Source organism: Capsella rubella, unplaced genomic scaffold (genome assembly GCF_000375325.1).
Source record: "Capsella rubella cultivar Monte Gargano unplaced genomic scaffold, Caprub1_0 scaffold_4, whole genome shotgun sequence".
Lineage (NCBI taxonomy): Eukaryota > Viridiplantae > Streptophyta > Magnoliopsida > Brassicales > Brassicaceae > Capsella > Capsella rubella.
In genome coordinates this window covers 6,888,833-6,896,633 of record NW_006238920.1, presented here as the reverse complement: position 1 = coordinate 6,896,633, position 7,801 = coordinate 6,888,833, and positions in this window count along the sequence as shown.

Sequence of the window (7,801 nt, the reverse complement as noted above, 5' to 3'; positions counted from 1 at the left end):
AAATGTTGACCTTAGAAACTTAGAATTACTGAAAAAACACTTATTTTTTTTTTTATTTTATTTTTTTGGTTTATTTCTTGGTTTTGCATACCAATTATAGTAAAAACACTTATCTATTGATAGAAGCTACCATGCATTTAGTGAAAACACTACTAATATCTATTTTTAAATAGTGCTTTTAGGTTTTTTTTTTGTTTTTTTGTCATCAATAGTGATTTTAGGTTTATTGTACCAGAATCAGAAGAAAACTGTACCAGCTTTTCCAAAATATTCTAATGCTCTAAAAAAAATTATACATAACATTGTAGTTTTAGAAAAATGTTAGTCTTTTTCTTCTTTTCATTGCATCCGAAAGTATTTATTTCTTGGTTTTGCATACCAATTATAGTAGATACAACAAAACTTGACACAGTGCTAATAGCTAGAGCCATAAAGAAACGAAACAAAATAAGTTAAACACAAGTGATCTTGACTTTAGAAGTATCAACTGGGCTCCCGATATTTCGTTTTGGTTAAAGAAGTATGTGGGCTTAGGCCCATGAGATCTGTGGACAAAGCCGATGAAAGAGCTAGCAATGTGTGAGCTGTGACTTCTCGTTTGATATGAGTAACTGAGTGTGTCTGTCCGTTGCAAGTTGCAATCGCAAAAATAGACAGCTAAACACAGCAAAATACATTATACAGAAACTTTAGGTGTTCTAATATCTCTGTCTTTTTCAAATAATTATGTAGAAAATGTACTGTTCTAATTTACTTAAACTTAAGAACCTCACTTCTAGAGTATTTTTAGCTACATAAATATTTGATGCTTATTATGGTTCATTAATATTACAAGTATGTATAATCACAACATAATTGATCAATGATCACAGAGTCTCGGACATGCTGTCGCAGTTTTTTTTCTTTTCTTTTTTTTCTGTTAACTAGGAGGTGTTCGGATTTGGACTTTAATTTCTGCCTGGCTTGAGACCAGCTTTAGGGAAACATTAATTATTGAGAGTATCTTAGTCCTAAGATACCCTTTTTTGCATACCCCCAATAATGTTGATCTTATGACATAGCGTAAAACATCCCTCCCACCGAGAATCGAACTAGAAAGCACATTGATCAACCTCTTGTACTTAAACCACTAGTCCACCGCACCAGTAGTTGTATGTCGCAGTTAATCAATATGAGGCTGATTCTTATAATTGTGTAAGAAACAGCCTAGTATATAGTAGCGAGTAAGAGTTGGAAAATTAAAAAAGATAAAAAGATTTGCAATATAATTGGGTAATCCTCATTAAGCCTGCACACCATCAAAGTTACAATATTGTCTTCCAAATCAATATCACAAACTCATCTAAATAGTGAAACCAAAAAAAAACAGCCACTATTATGGATAAAAAGATATATAAACATTTGAATAAAAATTTATAAATAAAACGAACGAGAATCATAACTTTTCTTTTTCACAAGTTGCCTGCAGAACAAAGCATGAATTAGATTATTTAGATATGTGGGCATTGATTTAACTATAGTAGCTAAGGTCAAAACTACTTTCAAAGCATGAAAGCTTTTTACGACCCATTTAAACTACTACTATACAAAAATGTCTCCTCGATCGTTACTAATTTAGATGTACAATTACAATATATTTAGGTAAGATGTTGTCCATTTAGGAACTTCGGTTTTGTTTCGCACAAGTCACAACTGGTCTAACTGCTTCCTTTGGTGTAGTCCAGTTATGAGTTTCTATATAGTCAAATTGCAACAAAAAGTTAATTATAGCTTTAGATTAAAACTTAGTTTCTAAATGTTTACGTGTATGGTTTTTATTTCATATATTATTACAAAGGCGTCTTTGTTTTTTTCTTTATTAATCTTCTTCTATCTCTATCAAACCTGAAAAGACATTTTTCAGATCAGATTACATTTCTTCAAAGATAAAAAGTAATCCGTTAAAACGTCTCCTACCATATCCATCACAATCGTCCATAATCATCCAATAGTAATTAAACAACTATATATAATTCTATTTACCTTTACCTATATTGTTTAAACCTGTAACTAATTTAACCTAATATTTTTCAGATCAGAACACATGAGAGAGATCCACCACCAAAACACAATTTCAGACCAAAATTTTACGTACATTTTCATTATAAAAACATAACTAACCGTAAATTTTTCATTTTAAAACGTCATAACATAATCATTAGGAAAATGCGTAGTTAATTTAGGTGTTTTAATTTCTTTTAAAAAAAGAATTATAGTTACCTCACATTATCTCATTATTATTATCCTCATTAAATCACTCACACTTTCTCCCCTAAGAGCATGCAAATTTTAATATTTAATAGAGTCACGCTCTAACCAAAAAGTAATGTAAAGAGATTTGTATATGCATGTTAAGTTGTTCTAGGTAAAGAAAGATTTGTGGTTCAATTAAATACCATTTAAGAGAATACTTAAACAAATTAAAAATAGTTGATTGAAAGCATTGAGAGAGATCTCTATATTGACCTAACAAAAACAAAAACAAAAACAAAAAAGAAGAGACTAGAGAGACAATAAAGTGGAAACAAGTGGTGTGTGTTGTGCCGGACCGTGAAGTACGTCATTACGGTCTTCCTGTTTCCTGATGTCCCAAAAGACGAACGATCGCATGCAATTGGTCCACAAAAACATTTGAGCATATCAATTAATTTAACAATAATTAGTTTTGTAGGTCTATTTTTATTTATTAGGATTCCACTTTTTATTAATTTAATGTTTTTAAAAGAGTATGCGGTGAGACGTAAGCTGGCCTTTCGAAGTCGGAATAGATATGGCACTTAGCTGATGCAGGCAATTTTGATAGGCTCTCACTAATATCACACAATGCAGTATATGTTATTATTATTATTCACACATTGAACCGACCCGAACTAGCCATGTACATGATATTTGGGTCGCTCTTACATAGCATGCACGAGCCGAGAGACATGTGTGATCAAAGATTTTGAGTTATCTGCTGGACGTCTAGTAAAAAGATTTCTAGTGTTAAGAGTTTCTTGCAATTTGGCTTCTACTTCTTGCAGTTTCTCTTCATCTCCAAAAAAAAAAAAGTTGGAAAAAAAAACAAGCATAATTATCATCATTTCATATTAATCTTTTTAACTTCTTATTTTTGTTGAGTGGATGAACGAATTCTATAAATTATACTTCCATGTTTTATGTTTTTACCATATGACTATTTTGTAAGTTAATCATCGATTATAACCTAAACGGTTGTCATTTTTTTATAAAATATTTACATTTTTAGCAAAAACCGAACTTTCCTTAAGACTTTTTGAACTTACCAAAATATATTGCAATTTGCAAATATGTAGCGTTTTTTATTTATTGAGAAAAACTCAAAACTATTTTTTAAACAGAGTATAATTCTCAGCCAGAAATAAGATTTCCTACTAGTGCGATGAGCAGAATATAAAACGTGATATGACTGTGTTCATTGACTTCCCCTACCATTCACTCTTTTACTTTGTTTACATTCGTAATTTTGATAGGGTTATTCTTTTTATTTTAGTGTTCTTAATCGAGAGCAGTGTTTACCAAATTCTTCCACGATATATATATTTGTTTAATGCTGTCTTTCAAAGGAAGAAATCTTTTTACTCAAAACAACAAAGTAAAAACATTGCAACCTTATCTAGTGGCAGACCCATGTTGGTGGACATAGAAGTACAGTTGTGACACCCATCGGTAAAATAGATTAGCTTTTATAATGGTTATTAACGTGACATCGTGGTATGGAATGAACCCACTACTACTTTAACATTGAGGTAAATAATATTTGTTATCTGTTTTGGCGCACGGTTCAAATGTTTCACACTATTGAATACATCTCTGCATGTATATTTTTGCATGCAGATTCCACTATACGATTGTAATGCGTACAATGTCAATCATCAACTCACTATGTTTGATTTACAGCTGAAACGGTAGACGACGACTACTCTATCATATGTTCAATTTGTAGTTATATCTTCTGATCACTTTCTCAGTTACGTTCAGTAACTAATTAACCACTTAAAAACATCAGTTGAATGGACAATTAAAAGATAAATGACTAAATCAATAAAGCACTAATTTTATTAATAATTACTTAGTAATAGTTCAGTAATATATATTTAAAATGCACTTATCAAGAGATGTTATATATTATGAAGGTCCATTTTTTCATGTACGTCATTTGTAACTGTAAGAAATTTTTTTTCCCGTTACTTATACATTCCATTTGATTTTTTAAGTAATTAATAAAAACCAAACCAGATCGATGGTTCCAAAATGTTTAGATATGTTTACAAAATATGCACATGTGCATAAGAATATCGTGAAAATAAACACTTTTAATTAGTTAAGCAGAAACCTTTTTCACACACACACAGAAAAAAAAGAACAAAAAAAAAACTTAAACTAAACCCTTAAATTAACCTAATAACCCCAAGGATAAATTCCTATTGTTAATTAGCAAAATTTCCTAATGGCGTAAAATTTAAAAAAGTCCTATTTTCTCACCTTTCATTTAGAGTATGTTTCTATAATTAATTAACTTAAACGTTTAATAGTAGTTAACATCTGTTTAAACAAAAATCAAAAGGGTCTACAATGAGGTGAGTTGTTTGTCTCTCCTGAAACCAATATTAATTATTTTCAACTTTTTGAAGCCACTATTAGAAAATTTAAGCATATAATGATGATCGTTAGCAACTTAATTAGTGACATTCACTTGAGTGGTGTTGTCACGTAAACGAGCATCGTCATAAGCATTTTGAGCACTGTGTGGAATTGTCGGTATCATGAACTTTGATTACGCCATCAAATTTAGGACATGATATATACATACATATATCTTTTAAGTAGGAGTATTTGATATGTGTGCATATGTATGTGTATAAATTTAAGGATAACATTCAATTCCAAAATTTGCCGGTAAATATGAATCTCCTAAATGTTAACATGAGAAGCCAAATCAAAATTGTCAAATAATTGCGATTCCAAGCATCAAATAATAAGGTGTGTGGTATAGTCTATATATTGACAATGCATGGTTTAGTTAAGAGATTGTAAGTAGTATAGGATTTGTGTAAACTCTAAACTCTGATAACCATCAATTTTAAAATAATTTTTCATCAACCAAAACTCCCCAAAACAAAAAATTAAGAGAGATGTATAGGATTATATATTAGTGCAGATGTATTTCTATTCTGATTTATCATAGATTGTTTAATTGAAAGAAACAAAAAAAAAAGAAGATTATTATATACAATGGTTAGCTTTAACTAACTAAATGCACTAACCAAATTTCTTAGAAGGATTCGCAACTTCCCACTTGACCCTTCCTCCTTCTCAAGGAACACATACAAACAAAAACAAACCAAAAAAAAAGAAAGAGGAAAAAATTTTAAGTAAATATCAGTACAATTAGGACCAAGCATAAATGTAAGTGGAAATCTAGGAAAAATCCACTTTGTGAATAGAGTAAAGGGTTTTTCGAATTTCTAGATATTATAATTTACTGACATCAGCTGCATATATTATTCATTTCATTTTATATATTTATACGAAAAATAATGGGATATGATCTCATTCAAATAACAGTTATATATATATATATATATATATATATATATATTATTTTTTCACTAAATATATAAATGTACTCTTCTCGTCTAGTCTACGAAAATAGAAAATGAAATGTTGGTGAACAAAAAAATCACTAGATAGATCATCACTTTTTTTTTTTGTTAAACTAGTTCATCACATACCATCCAACTTTAATGTTCTTCTATTGTAATCCAGCTTAGTATTATATAATTAGAGAGCAAAATTTATATAAAAAAGTAACCAATGTTAGGTTGGGATTTCTCTTTGCTTTAGTTTTGGCCGCATGATATAAAGTTGAAATTTAGTTATTTAGTAGTATAGTATTATATGGTACAAAGAAAAAAAAAAGTAATACTAATGAATTAAGAGGAGTAAACGTAGAGGATAATGGTGAGATCTAAAGTCTAAATAAACTTTAATAAATGGGAAACGAGAGATTTGGTAGAAGATTTGAAGGCGGCCTAATGCTCTAATTAAGCATGCACGCGTTTTAGAGAATTAGAGAGTGGTCGGCTCTCTTTGCGGTTAATTTTCGCCGCTTATTAACTCAATGTGCTGTTTTTTACTTACGCTAGAAAGTTAGAAACTGAAACTCTTATCTTTTCTAATGTGAAATGTTTTAATATCGTTTGTGCTAAGTTATGTTTTTCAGATCACTATTCATTGTCTATGGAAAGAACGTAATGGTTGTCGTCATGTAGAGCCACATGGTCCCAAAACTCATCAAGCTAATTGATAAGAACGTTTATAACCCGCTAAGTACAATAAGATAATTGATAAGGGCGTTCATAAGACATCATTAACGATGATATCTTAGAAATAATATTTGCATAAGAAAATATCTTATATAAAATATTATTTATGGTTAATAATGTCCTAATCCGTTAAGAGTATCTTCATTGTTAGTATATTATGAGGTAAGATCCTTTAAAATTTGCAAAGGAAATAATAGTATTTGCACATAACCTTAGGAGATCTTATCTTTTAAGATACTAGCAATAGCAATAAGGATGGTGTAAACACAATGACGAGTTCACCGGTCTATGAAAGTGATTTATACTACTAGTTCCATGCTCATAGTCACTAGTTTTTTTACCTATAAAAAACAGTGTAAGCATGAAGCCGCCTAAAGTACACTAGATAATCACAAATCATAAATAGTTTATTAAGTGCTTCATTTAGGTGGGAAAATGATCACATGTTGCTTCTTATAGGGTTTGGTTTTAGCCTCGGGTTAAGAGGTAACCAGCTGTTAAAAGATGTACTAATTATCATAATGTGGAAACTGTCCTTTTTTCTAAAAGTATGTTTGAAGACTAGACTTAATTGTTGTCAAATATAAACAGCGGTACGGATTTGAACCTGAGATTTGTTTTCGACTCCATTGACCATCTTTCTCAGGTTTATGTCTACCTTTCTCTTGTCTTTCTTGGAGTATGGTTCTTTCTAAAGGAAATAAAAGAAAAATGCGTAAACGGCGGATGTCTTAATTACGTGGATTAGTATTATAATTTCTCTTGTCGGGACGAGTAAAAATGCTGTGACGGTGAGATAAGCTATGTTTTGTATAACATAAGGAAAGATATAATTTGTAGTATTACATTATTATTCACTAAGTAATACGTACTAGTTTCATGTTAGTTTTTGATTTAGTAAAAGTTTAATTGACGTGGTTCAAACTCATGTGTTTAAAAAAGTGTAAGCATTGTTGTTACTAAGTTATCTATTTGACGTGAGATTTCAGATCATATATGAAATATTTGATTATTGTTTTTATGTAAGCATAGAACTTTGGAGTATTTGATGATTAATTTTTAGTTTCGCATGAGAAGTTTCTACGTGTCTTTTATGTGATCTACAACAAAGAGTGAGGCATGTGGATGATCTGTTGCGTAAAATTCACATGATCAGTTTTTGGGATTTCAATGATCTCTGAGTCGGCAAATCTTGTTATCTTGGGAGGCTTTGTCTTCTTCTTTATGTTTTTCTTCTTCTTTCTTCTTTTGAGTCGGTAGTCTGGTATCCTACAGAACTTCAGAGCATGGACAAAAGATAACATTTGAAATGGTATGACAGATAAAAAAACTATAGATATCTTGGCATAAATAATTGGAAAACATTATCCATAAATAATATGAATAAGAATACATATCCATAAAATAAAATTAAA